The sequence below is a fragment of the Mytilus edulis genome, unplaced genomic scaffold (assembly GCF_963676685.1).
Source record: "Mytilus edulis unplaced genomic scaffold, xbMytEdul2.2 SCAFFOLD_1716, whole genome shotgun sequence".
In the NCBI taxonomy this organism is placed as follows: Eukaryota; Metazoa; Mollusca; class Bivalvia; order Mytilida; family Mytilidae; genus Mytilus; species Mytilus edulis.
In genome coordinates, this window is record NW_027268096.1 from 1 (window position 1) to 21,709 (window position 21,709).

At 35.6% G+C, this 21,709-nt stretch overlaps 16 non-coding genes across 16 annotated transcripts; all 16 read left to right on the forward strand.

Moving 5' to 3' along the window:
* Positions 1–140: 140 nt before the first annotated feature.
* On the forward strand, positions 141–304 carry LOC139506771 (U1 spliceosomal RNA). The gene has a single exon (XR_011660344.1). It is a non-coding gene; the product is annotated as a U1 spliceosomal RNA (small nuclear RNA).
* Positions 305–1,491: 1,187 nt separating this feature from the next.
* LOC139506765 (U1 spliceosomal RNA) lies at positions 1,492–1,654 on the forward strand. The gene has a single exon (XR_011660339.1). It is a non-coding gene; the product is annotated as a U1 spliceosomal RNA (small nuclear RNA).
* A 1,187-nt stretch (positions 1,655–2,841) lies between these two features.
* On the forward strand, positions 2,842–3,004 carry LOC139506766 (U1 spliceosomal RNA). Its single transcript, XR_011660340.1, has one exon. It is a non-coding gene; the product is annotated as a U1 spliceosomal RNA (small nuclear RNA).
* A 1,191-nt stretch (positions 3,005–4,195) lies between these two features.
* Positions 4,196–4,358, forward strand: LOC139506763 (U1 spliceosomal RNA). Its single transcript, XR_011660337.1, has one exon. It is a non-coding gene; the product is annotated as a U1 spliceosomal RNA (small nuclear RNA).
* A 1,186-nt stretch (positions 4,359–5,544) lies between these two features.
* LOC139506770 (U1 spliceosomal RNA) lies at positions 5,545–5,706 on the forward strand. The gene has a single exon (XR_011660343.1). It is a non-coding gene; the product is annotated as a U1 spliceosomal RNA (small nuclear RNA).
* A 1,189-nt stretch (positions 5,707–6,895) lies between these two features.
* Positions 6,896–7,060, forward strand: LOC139506757 (U1 spliceosomal RNA). Its single transcript, XR_011660331.1, has one exon. It is a non-coding gene; the product is annotated as a U1 spliceosomal RNA (small nuclear RNA).
* Positions 7,061–8,248: 1,188 nt separating this feature from the next.
* On the forward strand, positions 8,249–8,412 carry LOC139506772 (U1 spliceosomal RNA). Its single transcript, XR_011660345.1, has one exon. It is a non-coding gene; the product is annotated as a U1 spliceosomal RNA (small nuclear RNA).
* A 1,189-nt stretch (positions 8,413–9,601) lies between these two features.
* Positions 9,602–9,765, forward strand: LOC139506773 (U1 spliceosomal RNA). Its single transcript, XR_011660346.1, has one exon. It is a non-coding gene; the product is annotated as a U1 spliceosomal RNA (small nuclear RNA).
* A 1,189-nt stretch (positions 9,766–10,954) lies between these two features.
* LOC139506768 (U1 spliceosomal RNA) lies at positions 10,955–11,118 on the forward strand. The gene has a single exon (XR_011660341.1). It is a non-coding gene; the product is annotated as a U1 spliceosomal RNA (small nuclear RNA).
* Positions 11,119–12,305: 1,187 nt separating this feature from the next.
* LOC139506769 (U1 spliceosomal RNA) lies at positions 12,306–12,469 on the forward strand. The gene has a single exon (XR_011660342.1). It is a non-coding gene; the product is annotated as a U1 spliceosomal RNA (small nuclear RNA).
* Positions 12,470–13,658: 1,189 nt separating this feature from the next.
* On the forward strand, positions 13,659–13,822 carry LOC139506758 (U1 spliceosomal RNA). The gene has a single exon (XR_011660332.1). It is a non-coding gene; the product is annotated as a U1 spliceosomal RNA (small nuclear RNA).
* A 1,189-nt stretch (positions 13,823–15,011) lies between these two features.
* LOC139506759 (U1 spliceosomal RNA) lies at positions 15,012–15,175 on the forward strand. Its single transcript, XR_011660333.1, has one exon. It is a non-coding gene; the product is annotated as a U1 spliceosomal RNA (small nuclear RNA).
* A 1,191-nt stretch (positions 15,176–16,366) lies between these two features.
* On the forward strand, positions 16,367–16,530 carry LOC139506760 (U1 spliceosomal RNA). Its single transcript, XR_011660334.1, has one exon. It is a non-coding gene; the product is annotated as a U1 spliceosomal RNA (small nuclear RNA).
* A 1,196-nt stretch (positions 16,531–17,726) lies between these two features.
* LOC139506764 (U1 spliceosomal RNA) lies at positions 17,727–17,890 on the forward strand. Its single transcript, XR_011660338.1, has one exon. It is a non-coding gene; the product is annotated as a U1 spliceosomal RNA (small nuclear RNA).
* Positions 17,891–19,077: 1,187 nt separating this feature from the next.
* Positions 19,078–19,241, forward strand: LOC139506761 (U1 spliceosomal RNA). The gene has a single exon (XR_011660335.1). It is a non-coding gene; the product is annotated as a U1 spliceosomal RNA (small nuclear RNA).
* Positions 19,242–20,428: 1,187 nt separating this feature from the next.
* LOC139506762 (U1 spliceosomal RNA) lies at positions 20,429–20,592 on the forward strand. Its single transcript, XR_011660336.1, has one exon. It is a non-coding gene; the product is annotated as a U1 spliceosomal RNA (small nuclear RNA).
* Positions 20,593–21,709: the final 1,117 nt, after the last annotated feature.

The following is a 21,709-nucleotide window of genomic DNA, read 5'->3' on the forward strand; positions in this document are numbered from 1 at the left end:
GCAAATGTCCCTCGATGCGAAGTCAAATTGTTTTATTGTATGTTTTAAAATGATATATCGGCTGACTATAATATGTTCGAATACCTCTTTATAAAGTTACTCTTGATTTACTCAAATGGACAAATGTCAGATATCCAAGCATACTTACCTGGTACAGGGAGCACCGTGATCAAAAAGGCGGTCTCCCCAGGTCGAGGCCTTTCCATTGCACTCCGGTTAGGCTGAAGCCTGCGATTGCCCCAAATGTGGGCAACTCGGGTACGCAATTTTTTAGTGTGGGGGACTGCGTTCGCGCTATCCCCTGTTATTAAATCAAATGTAAAGAAAAGTTCCCAATAAATACAAAACTTGATACTGTTGTTAAACTTTATCTTTAGTACGCTGAGACTGTTCAGGATTTGCGTAAATTGTAATCGCCAACCGGTTTTCCATCTTTTGTTTCATTTCATTGTTTTTCTTCAATTTGAGTAGACGATAAAAAGAAGCAAATCAATATCTCAGTCAGACAACTTGGTTTCTACACTCCAAAAAAGTAAGTTGGGGTTTTGTTTTTTTTTTTTTCTTTTTTTTTAAATTATTATCTCGTAATCCGTAAATTTCAAGTTTTGCCGTAAATTTCAAGTTTTGCCTCTCCGTTTAAGTCACATTAAAAAAAATTCCGCTTATTTGAAGTAAAAACTATAAACTGAGTTTGGAAGCTTATTCATTTTGCTTTACGATGAAAACTAGTTTTTGGTTGGCAAAATATTGTTTCTATTTGAAATAATATGAAATTCAACTATACCGCCGGTTAATTATCATAAGAGGAAAATACGTGCATTTTATGAAAAGTAATGCCGTATTTTCTTTTCCTTGCTATACTGAAAAGCGGAAACTGCATGTGCAGCACGGACGGATTCAAGAAATAATCTCGCTACCTTTGTCGCCCTCCTTTATCAATTTCAAACGCAAATGATTGCTTTGCCGTCGATTTTTTTCCCGCATCAAATTGAATGAATTTAGATTTTAAAATTTTGCGCGTACACTGTAAACATGGTAACTGGTTATCTAGTGAATTCGAAACAGAAGCAAACAGTGTTGTGTGAACGGAAGGCAGTTACGAAATTAAAGCGAAGAAAGAGGGAAAAACAATACATGTTGTTTGTTTTGTTTTTTTTATTATTGCGGAGGAGTGAATTTTAAACAATTATTGATATTCCGTGTGAAAGCATCATGGCGATCTGAACGTACATAGTACGTTTTTAATCAACAGAGTTATCCTACTTTATTTGGCCCCTTTCAACAAATCGTCCTTAAAAAGTGTCCCGATTTTTGATACACAAACGCGTGTCAATGAAATCAGTGGAAGGAGGCAAATGTCCCTCGATGCGAAGTCAAATTGTTTTATTGTATGTTTTAAAATGATATATCGGCTGACTATAATATGTTCGAATACCTCTTTATAAAGTTACTCTTGATTTACTCAAATGGACAAATGTCAGATATCCAAGCATACTTACCTGGTACAGGGAGCACCGTGATCAAAAAGGCGGTCTCCCCAGGTCGAGGCCTTTCCATTGCACTCCGGTTAGGCTGAAGCCTGCGATTGCCCCAAATGTGGGCAACTCGGGTACGCAATTTTTAGTGTGGGGGACTGCGTTCGCGCTATCCCCTGTTATTAAATCAAATGTAAAGAAAAGTTCCCAATAAATACAAAACTTGATACTGTTGTTAAACTTTATCTTTAGTACGCTGAGACTGTTCAGGATTTGCGTAAATTGTAATCGCCAACCGGTTTTCCATCCTTTTGTTTCATTTCATTGTTTTTCTTCAATTTGAGTAGACGATAAAAAGAAGCAAATCAATATCTCAGTCAGACAACTTGGTTTCTACACTCCAAAAAAGTAAGTTGGGGTTTTGTTTTTTTTTTTTTCTTTTTTTTTTAAATTATTATCTCGTAATCCGTAAATTTCAAGTTTTGCCGTAAATTTCAAGTTTTGCCTCTCCGTTTAAGTCACATTAAAAAAATTCCGCTTATTTGAAGTAAAAACTATAAACTGAGTTTGGAAGCTTATTCATTTTGCTTTACGATGAAAACTAGTTTTTGGTTGGCAAAATATTGTTTCTATTTGAAATAATATGAAATTCAACTATACCGCCGGTTAATTATCATAAGAGGAAAATACGTGCATTTTATGAAAAGTAATGCCGTATTTTCTTTTCCTTGCTATACTGAAAAGCGGAAACTGCATGTGCAGCACGGACGGATTCAAGAAATAATCTCGCTACCTTTGTCGCCCTCCTTTATCAATTTCAAACGCAAATGATTGCTTTGCCGTCGATTTTTTTCCCGCATCAAATTGAATGAATTTAGATTTTAAAATTTTGCGCGTACACTGTAAACATGGTAACTGGTTATCTAGTGAATTCGAAACAGAAGCAAACAGTGTTGTGTGAACGGAAGGCAGTTACGAAATTAAAGCGAAGAAAGAGGGAAAAACAATACATGTTGTTTGTTTTGTTTTTTTTATTATTGCGGAGGAGTGAATTTTAAACAATTATTGATATTCCGTGTGAAAGCATCATGGCGATCTGAACGTACATAGTACGTTTTTAATCAACAGAGTTATCCTACTTTATTTGGCCCCTTTCAACAAATCGTCCTTAAAAAGTGTCCCGATTTTGATACACAAACGCGTGTCAATGAAATCAGTGGAAGGAGGCAAATGTCCCTCGATGCGAAGTCAAATTGTTTTATTGTATGTTTTAAAATGATATATCGGCTGACTATAATATGTTCGAATACCTCTTTATAAAGTTACTCTTGATTTACTCAAATGGACAAATGTCAGATATCCAAGCATACTTACCTGGTACAGGGAGCACCGTGATCAAAAAGGCGGTCTCCCCAGGTCGAGGCCTTTCCATTGCACTCCGGTTAGGCTGAAGCCTGCGATTGCCCCAAATGTGGGCAACTCGGGTACGCAATTTTTAGTGTGGGGGACTGCGTTCGCGCTATCCCCTGTTATTAAATCAAATGTAAAGAAAAGTTCCCAATAAATACAAAACTTGATACTGTTGTTAAACTTTATCTTTAGTACGCTGAGACTGTTCAGGATTTGCGTAAATTGTAATCGCCAACCGGTTTTCCATCCTTTTGTTTCATTTCATTGTTTTTCTTCAATTTGAGTAGACGATAAAAAGAAGCAAATCAATATCTCAGTCAGACAACTTGGTTTCTACACTCCAAAAAAGTAAGTTGGGGTTTTGTTTTTTTTTTTTTTCTTTTTTTTTTAAATTATTATCTCGTAATCCGTAAATTTCAAGTTTTGCCGTAAATTTCAAGTTTTGCCTCTCCGTTTAAGTCACATTAAAAAAAATTCCGCTTATTTGAAGTAAAAACTATAAACTGAGTTTGGAAGCTTATTCATTTTGCTTTACGATGAAAACTAGTTTTTGGTTGGCAAAATATTGTTTCTATTTGAAATAATATGAAATTCAACTATACCGCCGGTTAATTATCATAAGAGGAAAATACGTGCATTTTATGAAAAGTAATGCCGTATTTTCTTTTCCTTGCTATACTGAAAAGCGGAAACTGCATGTGCAGCACGGACGGATTCAAGAAATAATCTCGCTACCTTTGTCGCCCTCCTTTATCAATTTCAAACGCAAATGATTGCTTTGCCGTCGATTTTTTTCCCGCATCAAATTGAATGAATTTAGATTTTAAAATTTTGCGCGTACACTGTAAACATGGTAACTGGTTATCTAGTGAATTCGAAACAGAAGCAAACAGTGTTGTGTGAACGGAAGGCAGTTACGAAATTAAAGCGAAGAAAGAGGGAAAAACAATACATGTTGTTTGTTTTGTTTTTTTTTATTATTGCGGAGGAGTGAATTTTAAACAATTATTGATATTCCGTGTGAAAGCATCATGGCGATCTGAACGTACATAGTACGTTTTTAATCAACAGAGTTATCCTACTTTATTTGGCCCCTTTCAACAAATCGTCCTTAAAAAGTGTCCCGATTTTTGATACACAAACGCGTGTCAATGAAATCAGTGGAAGGAGGCAAATGTCCCTCGATGCGAAGTCAAATTGTTTTATTGTATGTTTTAAAATGATATATCGGCTGACTATAATATGTTCGAATACCTCTTTATAAAGTTACTCTTGATTTACTCAAATGGACAAATGTCAGATATCCAAGCATACTTACCTGGTACAGGGAGCACCGTGATCAAAAAGGCGGTCTCCCCAGGTCGAGGCCTTTCCATTGCACTCCGGTTAGGCTGAAGCCTGCGATTGCCCAAATGTGGGCAACTCGGGTACGCAATTTTTTAGTGTGGGGGACTGCGTTCGCGCTATCCCCTGTTATTAAATCAAATGTAAAGAAAAGTTCCCAATAAATACAAAACTTGATACTGTTGTTAAACTTTATCTTTAGTACGCTGAGACTGTTCAGGATTTGCGTAAATTGTAATCGCCAACCGGTTTTCCATCCTTTTGTTTCATTTCATTGTTTTTCTTCAATTTGAGTAGACGATAAAAAGAAGCAAATCAATATCTCAGTCAGACAACTTGGTTTCTACACTCCAAAAAAGTAAGTTGGGGTTTTGTTTTTTTTTTTTTCTTTTTTTTTAAATTATTATCTCGTAATCCGTAAATTTCAAGTTTTGCCGTAAATTTCAAGTTTTGCCTCTCCGTTTAAGTCACATTAAAAAAAATTCCGCTTATTTGAAGTAAAAACTATAAACTGAGTTTGGAAGCTTATTCATTTTGCTTTACGATGAAAACTAGTTTTTGGTTGGCAAAATATTGTTTCTATTTGAAATAATATGAAATTCAACTATACCGCCGGTTAATTATCATAAGAGGAAAATACGTGCATTTTATGAAAAGTAATGCCGTATTTTCTTTTCCTTGCTATACTGAAAAGCGGAAACTGCATGTGCAGCACGGACGGATTCAAGAAATAATCTCGCTACCTTTGTCGCCCTCCTTTATCAATTTCAAACGCAAATGATTGCTTTGCCGTCGATTTTTTTCCCGCATCAAATTGAATGAATTTAGATTTAAATTTTGCGCGTACACTGTAAACATGGTAACTGGTTATCTAGTGAATTCGAAACAGAAGCAAACAGTGTTGTGTGAACGGAAGGCAGTTACGAAATTAAAGCGAAGAAAGAGGGAAAAACAATACATGTTGTTTGTTTTGTTTTTTTTATTATTGCGGAGGAGTGAATTTTAAACAATTATTGATATTCCGTGTGAAAGCATCATGGCGATCTGAACGTACATAGTACGTTTTTAATCAACAGAGTTATCCTACTTTATTTGGCCCCTTTCAACAAATCGTCCTTAAAAAGTGTCCCGATTTTTGATACACAAACGCGTGTCAATGAAATCAGTGGAAGGAGGCAAATGTCCCTCGATGCGAAGTCAAATTGTTTTATTGTATGTTTTAAAATGATATATCGGCTGACTATAATATGTTCGAATACCTCTTTATAAAGTTACTCTTGATTTACTCAAATGGACAAATGTCAGATATCCAAGCATACTTACCTGGTACAGGGAGCACCGTGATCAAAAAGGCGGTCTCCCCAGGTCGAGGCCTTTCATTGCACTCCGGTTAGGCTGAAGCCTGCGATTGCCCCAAATGTGGGCAACTCGGGTACGCAATTTTTTAGTGTGGGGACTGCGTTCGCGCTATCCCCTGTTATTAAATCAAATGTAAAGAAAAGTTCCCAATAAATACAAAACTTGATACTGTTGTTAAACTTTATCTTTAGTACGCTGAGACTGTTCAGGATTGCGTAAATTGTAATCGCCAACCGGTTTTCCATCCTTTTGTTTCATTTCATTGTTTTTCTTCAATTTGAGTAGACGATAAAAAGAAGCAAATCAATATCTCAGTCAGACAACTTGGTTTCTACACTCCAAAAAAGTAAGTTGGGGGTTTTGTTTTTTTTTTTTTCTTTTTTTTTTAAATTATTATCTCGTAATCCGTAAATTTCAAGTTTTGCCGTAAATTTCAAGTTTTGCCTCTCCGTTTAAGTCACATTAAAAAAAATTCCGCTTATTTGAAGTAAAAACTATAAACTGAGTTTGGAAGCTTATTCATTTTGCTTTACGATGAAAACTAGTTTTTTGGTTGGCAAAATATTGTTTCTATTTGAAATAATATGAAATTCAACTATACCGCCGGTTAATTATCATAAGAGGAAAATACGTGCATTTTATGAAAAGTAATGCCGTATTTTCTTTTCCTTGCTATACTGAAAAGCGGAAACTGCATGTGCAGCACGGACGGATTCAAGAAATAATCTCGCTACCTTTGTCGCCCTCCTTTATCAATTTCAAACGCAAATGATTGCTTTGCCGTCGATTTTTTTCCCGCATCAAATTGAATGAATTTAGATTTTAAAATTTTGCGCGTACACTGTAAACATGGTAACTGGTTATCTAGTGAATTCGAAACAGAAGCAAACAGTGTTGTGTGAACGGAAGGCAGTTACGAAATTAAAGCGAAGAAAGAGGGAAAAACAATACATGTTGTTTGTTTTGTTTTTTTTATTATTGCGGAGGAGTGAATTTTAAACAATTATTGATATTCCGTGTGAAAGCATCATGGCGATCTGAACGTACATAGTACGTTTTTAATCAACAGAGTTATCCTACTTTATTTGGCCCCTTTCAACAAATCGTCCTTAAAAAGTGTCCCGATTTTTGATACACAAACGCGTGTCAATGAAATCAGTGGAAGGAGGCAAATGTCCCTCGATGCGAAGTCAAATTGTTTATTGTATGTTTTAAAATGATATATCGGCTGACTATAATATGTTCGAATACCTCTTTATAAAGTTACTCTTGATTTACTCAAATGGACAAATGTCAGATATCCAAGCATACTTACCTGGTACAGGGAGCACCGTGATCAAAAAGGCGGTCTCCCCAGGTCGAGGCCTTTCCATTGCACTCCGGTTAGGCTGAAGCCTGCGATTGCCCCAAATGTGGGCAACTCGGGTACGCAATTTTTTAGTGTGGGGGGACTGCGTTCGCGCTATCCCCTGTTATTAAATCAAATGTAAAGAAAAGTTCCCAATAAATACAAAACTTGATACTGTTGTTAAACTTTATCTTTAGTACGCTGAGACTGTTCAGGATTTGCGTAAATTGTAATCGCCAACCGGTTTTCCATCCTTTTGTTTCATTTCATTGTTTTTCTTCAATTTGAGTAGACGATAAAAAGAAGCAAATCAATATCTCAGTCAGACAACTTGGTTTCTACACTCCAAAAAAGTAAGTTGGGGTTTTGTTTTTTTTTTTTTCTTTTTTTTTTAAATTATTATCTCGTAATCCGTAAATTTCAAGTTTTGCCGTAAATTTCAAGTTTTGCCTCTCCGTTTAAGTCACATTAAAAAAAATTCCGCTTATTTGAAGTAAAAACTATAAACTGAGTTTGGAAGCTTATTCATTTTGCTTTACGATGAAAACTAGTTTTTGGTTGGCAAAATATTGTTTCTATTTGAAATAATATGAAATTCAACTATACCGCCGGTTAATTATCATAAGAGGAAAATACGTGCATTTTATGAAAAGTAATGCCGTATTTTCTTTTCCTTGCTATACTGAAAAGCGGAAACTGCATGTGCAGCACGGACGGATTCAAGAAATAATCTCGCTACCTTTGTCGCCCTCCTTTATCAATTTCAACGCAAATGATTGCTTTGCCGTCGATTTTTTCCCGCATCAAATTGAATGAATTTAGATTTTAAAATTTTGCGCGTACACTGTAAACATGGTAACTGGTTATCTAGTGAATTCGAAACAGAAGCAAACAGTGTTGTGTGAACGGAAGGCAGTTACGAAATTAAAGCGAAGAAAGAGGGAAAAACAATACATGTTGTTTGTTTTGTTTTTTTTTATTATTGCGGAGGAGTGAATTTTAAACAATTATTGATATTCCGTGTGAAAGCATCATGGCGATCTGAACGTACATAGTACGTTTTTAATCAACAGAGTTATCCTACTTTATTTGGCCCCTTTCAACAAATCGTCCTTAAAAAGTGTCCCGATTTTTGATACACAAACGCGTGTCAATGAAATCAGTGGAAGGAGGCAAATGTCCCTCGATGCGAAGTCAAATTGTTTTATTGTATGTTTTAAAATGATATATCGGCTGACTATAATATGTTCGAATACCTCTTTATAAAGTTACTCTTGATTTACTCAAATGGACAAATGTCAGATATCCAAGCATACTTACCTGGTACAGGGAGCACCGTGATCAAAAAGGCGGTCTCCCCAGGTCGAGGCCTTTCCATTGCACTCCGGTTAGGCTGAAGCCTGCGATTGCCCCAAATGTGGGCAACTCGGGTACGCAATTTTTTAGTGTGGGGGACTGCGTTCGCGCTATCCCCTGTTATTAAATCAAATGTAAAGAAAAGTTCCCAATAAATACAAAACTTGATACTGTTGTTAAACTTTATCTTTAGTACGCTGAGACTGTTCAGGATTTGCGTAAATTGTAATCGCCAACCGGTTTTCCATCCTTTTGTTTCATTTCATTGTTTTTCTTCAATTTGAGTAGACGATAAAAAGAAGCAAATCAATATCTCAGTCAGACAACTTGGTTTCTACACTCCAAAAAAGTAAGTTGGGGTTTTGTTTTTTTTTTTTTCTTTTTTTTTAAATTATTATCTCGTAATCCGTAAATTTCAAGTTTTGCCGTAAATTTCAAGTTTTGCCTCTCCGTTTAAGTCACATTAAAAAAAATTCCGCTTATTTGAAGTAAAAACTATAAACTGAGTTTGGAAGCTTATTCATTTTGCCTTTACGATGAAAACTAGTTTTTGGTTGGCAAAATATTGTTTCTATTTGAAATAATATGAAATTCAACTATACCGCCGGTTAATTATCATAAGAGGAAAATACGTGCATTTTATGAAAAGTAATGCCGTATTTTCTTTTCCTTGCTATACTGAAAAGCGGAAACTGCATGTGCAGCACGGACGGATTCAAGAAATAATCTCGCTACCTTTGTCGCCCTCCTTTATCAATTTCAAACGCAAATGATTGCTTTGCCGTCGATTTTTTTCCCGCATCAAATTGAATGAATTTAGATTTAAAATTTTGCGCGTACACTGTAAACATGGTAACTGGTTATCTAGTGAATTCGAAACAGAAGCAAACAGTGTTGTGTGAACGGAAGGCAGTTACGAAATTAAAGCGAAGAAAGAGGGAAAAACAATACATGTTGTTTGTTTTGTTTTTTTTATTATTGCGGAGGAGTGAATTTTAAAACAATTATTGATATTCCGTGTGAAAGCATCATGGCGATCTGAACGTACATAGTACGTTTTTAATCAACAGAGTTATCCTACTTTATTTGGCCCCTTTCAACAAATCGTCCTTAAAAAGTGTCCCGATTTTTGATACACAAACGCGTGTCAATGAAATCAGTGGAAGGAGGCAAATGTCCCTCGATGCGAAGTCAAATTGTTTTATTGTATGTTTTAAAATGATATATCGGCTGACTATAATATGTTCGAATACCTCTTTATAAAGTTACTCTTGATTTACTCAAATGGACAAATGTCAGATATCCAAGCATACTTACCTGGTACAGGGAGCACCGTGATCAAAAAGGCGGTCTCCCCAGGTCGAGGCCTTTCCATTGCACTCCGGTTAGGCTGAAGCCTGCGATTGCCCCAAATGTGGGCAACTCGGGTACGCAATTTTTTAGTGTGGGGGACTGCGTTCGCGCTATCCCCTGTTATTAAATCAAATGTAAAGAAAAGTTCCCAATAAATACAAAACTTGATACTGTTGTTAAACTTTATCTTTAGTACGCTGAGACTGTTCAGGATTTGCGTAAATTGTAATCGCCAACCGGTTTTCCATCCTTTTGTTTCATTTCATTGTTTTTCTTCAATTTGAGTAGACGATAAAAAGAAGCAAATCAATATCTCAGTCAGACAACTTGGTTTCTACACTCCAAAAAAGTAAGTTGGGGTTTTGTTTTTTTTTTTTTCTTTTTTTTTTAAATTATTATCTCGTAATCCGTAAATTTCAAGTTTTGCCGTAAATTTCAAGTTTTGCCTCTCCGTTTAAGTCACATTAAAAAAAATTCCGCTTATTTGAAGTAAAAACTATAAACTGAGTTTGGAAGCTTATTCATTTTGCTTTACGATGAAAACTAGTTTTTGGTTGGCAAAATATTGTTTCTATTTGAAATAATATGAAATTCAACTATACCGCCGGTTAATTATCATAAGAGGAAAATACGTGCATTTTATGAAAAGTAATGCCGTATTTTCTTTTCCTTGCTATACTGAAAAGCGGAAACTGCATGTGCAGCACGGACGGATTCAAGAAATAATCTCGCTACCTTTGTCGCCCTCCTTTATCAATTTCAAACGCAAATGATTGCTTTGCCGTCGATTTTTTTCCCGCATCAAATTGAATGAATTTAGATTTTAAAATTTTGCGCGTACACTGTAAACATGGTAACTGGTTATCTAGTGAATTCGAAACAGAAGCAAACAGTGTTGTGTGAACGGAAGGCAGTTACGAAATTAAAGCGAAGAAAGAGGGAAAAACAATACATGTTGTTTGTTTTGTTTTTTTTATTATTGCGGAGGAGTGAATTTTAAACAATTATTGATATTCCGTGTGAAAGCATCATGGCGATCTGAACGTACATAGTACGTTTTTAATCAACAGAGTTATCCTACTTTATTTGGCCCCTTTCAACAAATCGTCCTTAAAAAGTGTCCCGATTTTTGATACACAAACGCGTGTCAATGAAATCAGTGGAAGGAGGCAAATGTCCCTCGATGCGAAGTCAAATTGTTTTATTGTATGTTTTAAAATGATATATCGGCTGACTATAATATGTTCGAATACCTCTTTATAAAGTTACTCTTGATTTACTCAAATGGACAAATGTCAGATATCCAAGCATACTTACCTGGTACAGGGAGCACCGTGATCAAAAAGGCGGTCTCCCCAGGTCGAGGCCTTTCCATTGCACTCGGTTAGGCTGAAGCCTGCGATTGCCCCAAATGTGGGCAACTCGGGTACGCAATTTTTTAGTGTGGGGGGACTGCGTTCGCGCTATCCCCTGTTATTAAATCAAATGTAAAGAAAAGTTCCCAATAAATACAAAACTTGATACTGTTGTTAAACTTTATCTTTAGTACGCTGAGACTGTTCAGGATTTGCGTAAATTGTAATCGCCAACCGGTTTTCCATCCTTTTGTTTCATTTCATTGTTTTTCTTCAATTTGAGTAGACGATAAAAAGAAGCAAATCAATATCTCAGTCAGACAACTTGGTTTCTACACTCCAAAAAAGTAAGTTGGGGTTTTGTTTTTTTTTTTTTCTTTTTTTTTTAAATTATTATCTCGTAATCCGTAAATTTCAAGTTTTGCCGTAAATTTCAAGTTTTGCCTCTCCGTTTAAGTCACATTAAAAAAATTCCGCTTATTTGAAGTAAAAACTATAAACTGAGTTTGGAAGCTTATTCATTTTGCTTTACGATGAAAACTAGTTTTTGGTTGGCAAAATATTGTTTCTATTTGAAATAATATGAAATTCAACTATACCGCCGGTTAATTATCATAAGAGGAAAATACGTGCATTTTATGAAAAGTAATGCCGTATTTTCTTTTCCTTGCTATACTGAAAAGCGGAAACTGCATGTGCAGCACGGACGGATTCAAGAAATAATCTCGCTACCTTTGTCGCCCTCCTTTATCAATTTCAAACGCAAATGATTGCTTTGCCGTCGATTTTTTTCCCGCATCAAATTGAATGAATTTAGATTTTAAAATTTTGCGCGTACACTGTAAACATGGTAACTGGTTATCTAGTGAATTCGAAACAGAAGCAAACAGTGTTGTGTGAACGGAAGGCAGTTACGAAATTAAAGCGAAGAAAGAGGGAAAAACAATACATGTTGTTTGTTTTGTTTTTTTTATTATTGCGGAGGAGTGAATTTTAAACAATTATTGATATTCCGTGTGAAAGCATCATGGCGATCTGAACGTACATAGTACGTTTTTAATCAACAGAGTTATCCTACTTTATTTGGCCCCTTCAACAAATCGTCCTTAAAAAGTGTCCCGATTTTTGATACACAAACGCGTGTCAATGAAATCAGTGGAAGGAGGCAAATGTCCCTCGATGCGAAGTCAAATTGTTTTATTGTATGTTTTAAAATGATATATCGGCTGACTATAATATGTTCGAATACCTCTTTATAAAGTTACTCTTGATTTACTCAAATGGACAAATGTCAGATATCCAAGCATACTTACCTGGTACAGGGAGCACCGTGATCAAAAAGGCGGTCTCCCCAGGTCGAGGCCTTTCCATTGCACTCCGGTTAGGCTGAAGCCTGCGATTGCCCCAAATGTGGGCAACTCGGGTACGCAATTTTTTAGTGTGGGGGACTGCGTTCGCGCTATCCCCCTGTTATTAAATCAAATGTAAAGAAAAGTTCCCAATAAATACAAAACTTGATACTGTTGTTAAACTTTATCTTTAGTACGCTGAGACTGTTCAGGATTTGCGTAAATTGTAATCGCCAACCGGTTTTCCATCCTTTTGTTTCATTTCATTGTTTTTCTTCAATTGAGTAGACGATAAAAAGAAGCAAATCAATATCTCAGTCAGACAACTTGGTTTCTACACTCCAAAAAAGTAAGTTGGGGTTTTGTTTTTTTTTTTTCTTTTTTTTTTAAATTATTATCTCGTAATCCGTAAATTTCAAGTTTTTGCCGTAAATTTCAAGTTTTGCCTCTCCGTTTAAGTCACATTAAAAAAAATTCCGCTTATTTGAAGTAAAAACTATAAACTGAGTTTGGAAGCTTATTCATTTTGCTTTACGATGAAAACTAGTTTTGGTTGGCAAAATATTGTTTCTATTTGAAATAATATGAAATTCAACTATACCGCCGGTTAATTATCATAAGAGGAAAATACGTGCATTTTATGAAAAGTAATGCCGTATTTTCTTTTCCTTGCTATACTGAAAAGCGGAAACTGCATGTGCAGCACGGACGGATTCAAGAAATAATCTCGCTACCTTTGTCGCCCTCCTTTATCAATTTCAAACGCAAATGATTGCTTTGCCGTCGATTTTTTTCCCGCATCAAATTGAATGAATTTAGATTTTAAAATTTTGCGCGTACACTGTAAACATGGTAACTGGTTATCTAGTGAATTCGAAACAGAAGCAAACAGTGTTGTGTGAACGGAAGGCAGTTACGAAATTAAAGCGAAGAAAGAGGGAAAAACAATACATGTTGTTTGTTTTGTTTTTTTTTATTATTGCGGAGGAGTGAATTTTAAACAATTATTGATATTCCGTGTGAAAGCATCATGGCGATCTGAACGTACATAGTACGTTTTTAATCAACAGAGTTATCCTACTTTATTTGGCCCCTTTCAACAAATCGTCCTTAAAAAGTGTCCCGATTTTTGATACACAAACGCGTGTCAATGAAATCAGTGGAAGGAGGCAAATGTCCCTCGATGCGAAGTCAAATTGTTTTATTGTATGTTTTAAAATGATATATCGGCTGACTATAATATGTTCGAATACCTCTTTATAAAGTTACTCTTGATTTACTCAAATGGACAAATGTCAGATATCCAAGCATACTTACCTGGTACAGGGAGCACCGTGATCAAAAAGGCGGTCTCCCCAGGTCGAGGCCTTTCCATTGCACTCCGGTTAGGCTGAAGCCTGCGATTGCCCCAAATGTGGGCAACTCGGGTACGCAATTTTTTAGTGTGGGGGACTGCGTTCGCGCTATCCCCTGTTATTAAATCAAATGTAAAGAAAAGTTCCCAATAAATACAAAACTTGATACTGTTGTTAAACTTTATCTTTAGTACGCTGAGACTGTTCAGGATTTGCGTAAATTGTAATCGCCAACCGGTTTTCCATCCTTTTGTTTCATTTCATTGTTTTTCTTCAATTTGAGTAGACGATAAAAAGAAGCAAATCAATATCTCAGTCAGACAACTTGGTTTCTACACTCCAAAAAAGTAAGTTGGGGTTTTGTTTTTTTTTTTTTCTTTTTTTTTTAAATTATTATCTCGTAATCCGTAAATTTCAAGTTTTGCCGTAAATTTCAAGTTTTGCCTCTCCGTTTAAGTCACATTAAAAAAAATTCCGCTTATTTGAAGTAAAAACTATAAACTGAGTTTGGAAGCTTATTCATTTTGCTTTACGATGAAAACTAGTTTTTGGTTGGCAAAATATTGTTTCTATTTGAAATAATATGAAATTCAACTATACCGCCGGTTAATTATCATAAGAGGAAAATACGTGCATTTTATGAAAAGTAATGCCGTATTTTCTTTTCCTTGCTATACTGAAAAGCGGAAACTGCATGTGCAGCACGGACGGATTCAAGAAATAATCTCGCTACCTTTGTCGCCCTCCTTTATCAATTTCAAACGCAAATGATTGCTTTGCCGTCGATTTTTTTCCCGCATCAAATTGAATGAATTTAGATTTTAAAATTTTGCGCGTACACTGTAAACATGGTAACTGGTTATCTAGTGAATTCGAAACAGAAGCAAACAGTGTTGTGTGAACGGAAGGCAGTTACGAAATTAAAGCGAAGAAAGAGGGAAAAACAATACATGTTGTTTGTTTTGTTTTTTTATTATTGCGGAGGAGTGAATTTTAAACAATTATTGATATTCCGTGTGAAAGCATCATGGCGATCTGAACGTACATAGTACGTTTTTAATCAACAGAGTTATCCTACTTTATTTGGCCCCTTTCAACAAATCGTCCTTAAAAAGTGTCCCCGATTTTTGATACACAAACGCGTGTCAATGAAATCAGTGGAAGGAGGCAAATGTCCCTCGATGCGAAGTCAAATTGTTTTATTGTATGTTTTAAAATGATATATCGGCTGACTATAATATGTTCGAATACCTCTTTATAAAGTTACTCTTGATTTACTCAAATGGACAAATGTCAGATATCCAAGCATACTTACCTGGTACAGGGAGCACCGTGATCAAAAAGGCGGTCTCCCCAGGTCGAGGCCTTTCCATTGCACTCCGGTTAGGCTGAAGCCTGCGATTGCCCCAAATGTGGGCAACTCGGGTACGCAATTTTTTAGTGTGGGGGACTGCGTTCGCGCTATCCCCTGTTATTAAATCAAATGTAAAGAAAAGTTCCCAATAAATACAAAACTTGATACTGTTGTTAAACTTTATCTTTAGTACGCTGAGACTGTTCAGGATTTGCGTAAATTGTAATCGCCAACCGGTTTTCCATCCTTTTGTTTCATTTCATTGTTTTTCTTCAATTTGAGTAGACGATAAAAAGAAGCAAATCAATATCTCAGTCAGACAACTTGGTTTCTACACTCCAAAAAAGTAAGTTGGGGTTTTGTTTTTTTTTTTTTTCTTTTTTTTTTAAATTATTATCTCGTAATCCGTAAATTTCAAGTTTTGCCGTAAATTTCAAGTTTTGCCTCTCCGTTTAAGTCACATTAAAAAAAAATTCCGCTTATTTGAAGTAAAAACTATAAACTGAGTTTGGAAGCTTATTCATTTTGCTTTACGATGAAAACTAGTTTTTGGTTGGCAAAATATTGTTTCTATTTGAAATAATATGAAATTCAACTATACCGCCGGTTAATTATCATAAGAGGAAAATACGTGCATTTTATGAAAAGTAATGCCGTATTTTCTTTTCCTTGCTATACTGAAAAGCGGAAACTGCATGTGCAGCACGGACGGATTCAAGAAATAATCTCGCTACCTTTGTCGCCCTCCTTTATCAATTTCAAACGCAAATGATTGCTTTGCCGTCGATTTTTTTCCCGCATCAAATTGAATGAATTTAGATTTTAAAATTTTGCGCGTACACTGTAAACATGGTAACTGGTTATCTAGTGAATTCGAAACAGAAGCAAACAGTGTTGTGTGAACGGAAGGCAGTTACGAAATTAAAGCGAAGAAAGAGGGAAAAACAATACATGTTGTTTGTTTTGTTTTTTTTATTATTGCGGAGGAGTGAATTTAAACAATTATTGATATTCCGTGTGAAAGCATCATGGCGATCTGAACGTACATAGTACGTTTTTAATCAACAGAGTTATCCTACTTTATTTTGGCCCCTTTCAACAAATCGTCCTTAAAAAGTGTCCCGATTTTTGATACACAAACGCGTGTCAATGAAATCAGTGGAAGGAGGCAAATGTCCCTCGATGCGAAGTCAAATTGTTTTATTGTATGTTTTAAAATGATATATCGGCTGACTATAATATGTTCGAATACCTCTTTATAAAGTTACTCTTGATTTACTCAAATGGACAAATGTCAGATATCCAAGCATACTTACCTGGTACAGGGAGCACCGTGATCAAAAAGGCGGTCTCCCCAGGTCGAGGCCTTTCCATTGCACTCCGGTTAGGCTGAAGCCTGCGATTGCCCCAAATGTGGGCAACTCGGGTACGCAATTTTTTAGTGTGGGGGACTGCGTTCGCGCTATCCCCTGTTATTAAATCAAATGTAAAGAAAAGTTCCCAATAAATACAAAACTTGATACTGTTGTTAAACTTTATCTTTAGTACGCTGAGACTGTTCAGGATTTGCGTAAATTGTAATCGCCAACCGGTTTTCCATCCTTTTGTTTCATTTTTTTTTCATTTTTTTTTTCTTCAATTTGAGTAGACGATAAAAAGAAGCAAATCAATATCTCAGTCAGACAACTTGGTTTCTACACTCCAAAAAAGTAAGTTGGGGTTTTTTTTTTTTTTTTTTCTTTTTTTTTAAATTATTATCTCGTAATCCGTAAATTTCAAGTTTTGCCGTAAATTTCAAGTTTTGCCTCTCCGTTTAAGTCACATTAAAAAAAATTCCGCTTATTTGAAGTAAAAACTATAAACTGAGTTTGGAAGCTTATTCATTTTGCTTTACGATGAAAACTAGTTTTTGGTTGGCAAAATATTGTTTCTATTTGAAATAATATGAAATTCAACTATACCGCCGGTTAATTATCATAAGAGGAAAATACGTGCATTTTATGAAAAGTAATGCCGTATTTTCTTTTCCTTGCTATACTGAAAAGCGGAAACTGCATGTGCAGCACGGACGGATTCAAGAAATAATCTCGCTACCTTTGTCGCCCTCCTTTATCAATTTCAAACGCAAATGATTGCTTTGCCGTCGATTTTTTTCCCGCATCAAATTGAATGAATTTAGATTTTAAAATTTTGCGCGTACACTGTAAACATGGTAACTGGTTATCTAGTGAATTCGAAACAGAAGCAAACAGTGTTGTGTGAACGGAAGGCAGTTACGAAATTAAAGCGAAGAAAGAGGGAAAAACAATACATGTTGTTTGTTTTGTTTTTTTTATTATTGCGGAGGAGTGAATTTTAAACAATTATTGATATTCCGTGTGAAAGCATCATGGCGATCTGAACGTACATAGTACGTTTTTAATCAACAGAGTTATCCTACTTTATTTGGCCCCTTTCAACAAATCGTCCTTAAAAAGTGTCCCGATTTTTGATACACAAACGCGTGTCAATGAAATCAGTGGAAGGAGGCAAATGTCCCTCGATGCGAAGTCAAATTGTTTTATTGTATGTTTTAAAATGATATATCGGCTGACTATAATATGTTCGAATACCTCTTTATAAAGTTACTCTTGATTTACTCAAATGGACAAATGTCAGATATCCAAGCATACTTACCTGGTACAGGGAGCACCGTGATCAAAAAGGCGGTCTCCCCAGGTCGAGGCCTTTCCATTGCACTCCGGTTAGGCTGAAGCCTGCGATTGCCCCAAATGTGGGCAACTCGGGTACGCAATTTTTTAGTGTGGGGGACTGCGTTCGCGCTATCCCTGTTATTAAATCAAATGTAAAGAAAAGTTCCCAATAAATACAAAACTTGATACTGTTGTTAAACTTATCTTTAGTACGCTGAGACTGTTCAGGATTTGCGTAAATTGTAATCGCCAACCGGTTTTCCATCCTTTTGTTTCATTTCATTGTTTTTCTTCAATTTGAGTAGACGATAAAAAGAAGCAAATCAATATCTCAGTCAGACAACTTGGTTTCTACACTCCAAAAAAGTAAGTTGGGGTTTTGTTTTTTTTTTTTCTTTTTTTTTTAAATTATTATCTCGTAATCCGTAAATTTCAAGTTTTGCCGTAAATTTCAAGTTTTGCCTCTCCGTTTAAGTCACATTAAAAAAAATTCCGCTTATTTGAAGTAAAAACTATAAACTGAGTTTGGAAGCTTATTCATTTTGCTTTACGATGAAAACTAGTTTTTGGTTGGCAAAATATTGTTTCTATTTGAAATAATATGAAATTCAACTATACCGCCGGTTAATTATCATAAGAGGAAAATACGTGCATTTTATGAAAAGTAATGCCGTATTTTCTTTTCCTTGCTATACTGAAAAGCGGAAACTGCATGTGCAGCACGGACGGATTCAAGAAATAATCTCGCTACCTTTGTCGCCCTCCTTTATCAATTTCAAACGCAAATGATTGCTTTGCCGTCGATTTTTTTCCCGCATCAAATTGAATGAATTTAGATTTTAAAATTTTGCGCGTACACTGTAAACATGGTAACTGGTTATCTAGTGAATTCGAAACAGAAGCAAAACAGTGTTGTGTGAACGGAAGGCAGTTACGAAATTAAAGCGAAGAAAGAGGGAAAAACAATACATGTTGTTTGTTTTGTTTTTTTTATTATTGCGGAGGAGTGAATTTTAAACAATTATTGATATTCCGTGTGAAAGCATCATGGCGATCTGAACGTACATAGTACGTTTTTAATCAACAGAGTTATCCTACTTTATTTGGCCCCTTTCAACAAATCGTCCTTAAAAAGTGTCCCGATTTTTGATACACAAACGCGTGTCAATGAAATCAGTGGAAGGAGGCAAATGTCCCTCGATGCGAAGTCAAATTGTTTTATTGTATGTTTTAAAATGATATATCGGCTGACTATAATATGTTCGAATACCTCTTTATAAAGTTACTCTTGATTTACTCAAATGGACAAATGTCAGATATCCAAGCATACTTACCTGGTACAGGGAGCACCGTGATCAAAAAGGCGGTCTCCCCAGGTCGAGGCCTTTCCATTGCACTCCGGTTAGGCTGAAGCCTGCGATTGCCCCAAATGTGGGCAACTCGGGTACGCAATTTTTTAGTGTGGGGGACTGCGTTCGCGCTATCCCCTGTTATTAAATCAAATGTAAAGAAAAGTTCCCAATAAATACAAAACTTGATACTGTTGTTAAACTTTATCTTTAGTACGCTGAGACTGTTCAGGATTTGCGTAAATTGTAATCGCCAACCGGTTTTCCATCCTTTTGTTTCATTTCATTGTTTTTCTTCAATTTGAGTAGACGATAAAAAGAAGCAAATCAATATCTCAGTCAGACAACTTGGTTTCTACACTCCAAAAAAGTAAGTTGGGGTTTTGTTTTTTTTTTTTTCTTTTTTTTTTAAATTATTATCTCGTAATCCGTAAATTTCAAGTTTTGCCGTAAATTTCAAGTTTTGCCTCTCCGTTTAAGTCACATTAAAAAAAATTCCGCTTATTTGAAGTAAAAACTATAAACTGAGTTTGGAAGCTTATTCATTTTGCTTACGATGAAAACTAGTTTTTGGTTGGCAAAATATTGTTTCTATTTGAAATAATATGAAATTCAACTATACCGCCGGTTAATTATCATAAGAGGAAAATACGTGCATTTTATGAAAAGTAATGCCGTATTTTCTTTTCCTTGCTATACTGAAAAGCGGAAACTGCATGTGCAGCACGGACGGATTCAAGAAATAATCTCGCTACCTTTGTCGCCCTCCTTTATCAATTTCAAACGCAAATGATTGCTTTGCCGTCGATTTTTTTCCCGCATCAAATTGAATGAATTTAGATTTTAAAATTTTGCGCGTACACTGTAAACATGGTAACTGGTTATCTAGTGAATTCGAAACAGAAGCAAACAGTGTTGTGTGAACGGAAGGCAGTTACGAAATTAAAGCGAAGAAAGAGGGAAAAACAATACATGTTGTTTGTTTTGTTTTTTTATTATTGCGGAGGAGTGAATTTTAAACAATTATTGATATTCCGTGTGAAAGCATCATGGCGATCTGAACGTACATAGTACGTTTTTAATCAACAGAGTTATCCTACTTTATTTGGCCCCTTTCAACAAATCGTCCTTAAAAAGTGTCCCGATTTTTGATACACAAACGCGTGTCAATGAAATCAGTGGAAGGAGGCAAATGTCCCTCGATGCGAAGTCAAATTGTTTTATTGTATGTTTTAAAATGATATATCGGCTGACTATAATATGTTCGAATACCTCTTTATAAAGTTACTCTTGATTTACTCAAATGGACAAATGTCAGATATCCAAGCATACTTACCTGGTACAGGGAGCACCGTGATCAAAAAGGCGGTCTCCCCAGGTCGAGGCCTTTCCATTGCACTCCGGTTAGGCTGAAGCCTGCGATTGCCCCAAATGTGGGCAACTCGGGTACGCAATTTTTTAGTGTGGGGGACTGCGTTCGCGCTATCCCCTGTTATTAAATCAAATGTAAAGAAAAGTTCCCAATAAATACAAAACTTGATACTGTTGTTAAACTTTATCTTTAGTACGCTGAGACTGTTCAGGATTTGCGTAAATTGTAATCGCCAACCGGTTTTCCATCCTTTTGTTTCATTTCATTGTTTTTCTTCAATTTGAGTAGACGATAAAAAGAAGCAAATCAATATCTCAGTCAGACAACTTGGTTTCTACACTCCAAAAAAGTAAGTTGGGGTTTTGTTTTTTTTTTTTTCTTTTTTTTTTAAATTATTATCTCGTAATCCGTAAATTTCAAGTTTTGCCGTAAATTTCAAGTTTTGCCTCTCCGTTTAAGTCACATTAAAAAAAATTCCGCTTATTTGAAGTAAAAACTATAAACTGAGTTTGGAAGCTTATTCATTTTGCTTTACGATGAAAACTAGTTTTTGGTTGGCAAAATATTGTTTCTATTTGAAATAATATGAAATTCAACTATACCGCCGGTTAATTATCATAAGAGGAAAATACGTGCATTTTATGAAAAGTAATGCCGTATTTTCTTTTCCTTGCTATACTGAAAAGCGGAAACTGCATGTGCAGCACGGACGGATTCAAGAAATAATCTCGCTACCTTTGTCGCCCTCCTTTATCAATTTCAAACGCAAATGATTGCTTTGCCGTCGATTTTTTTCCCGCATCAAATTGAATGAATTTAGATTTTAAAATTTTGCGCGTACACTGTAAACATGGTAACTGGTTATCTAGTGAATTCGAAACAGAAGCAAACAGTGTTGTGTGAACGGAAGGCAGTTACGAAATTAAAGCGAAGAAAGAGGGAAAAACAATACATGTTGTTTGTTTTGTTTTTTTTATTATTGCGGAGGAGTGAATTTTAAACAATTATTGATATTCCGTGTGAAAGCATCATGGCGATCTGAACGTACATAGTACGTTTTTTAATCAACAGAGTTATCCTACTTTATTTGGCCCCTTTCAACAAATCGTCCTTAAAAGTGTCCGATTTTTGATACACAAACGCGTGTCAATGAAATCAGTGGAAGGAGGCAAATGTCCCTCGATGCGAAGTCAAATTGTTTTATTGTATGTTTTAAAATGATATATCGGCTGACTAT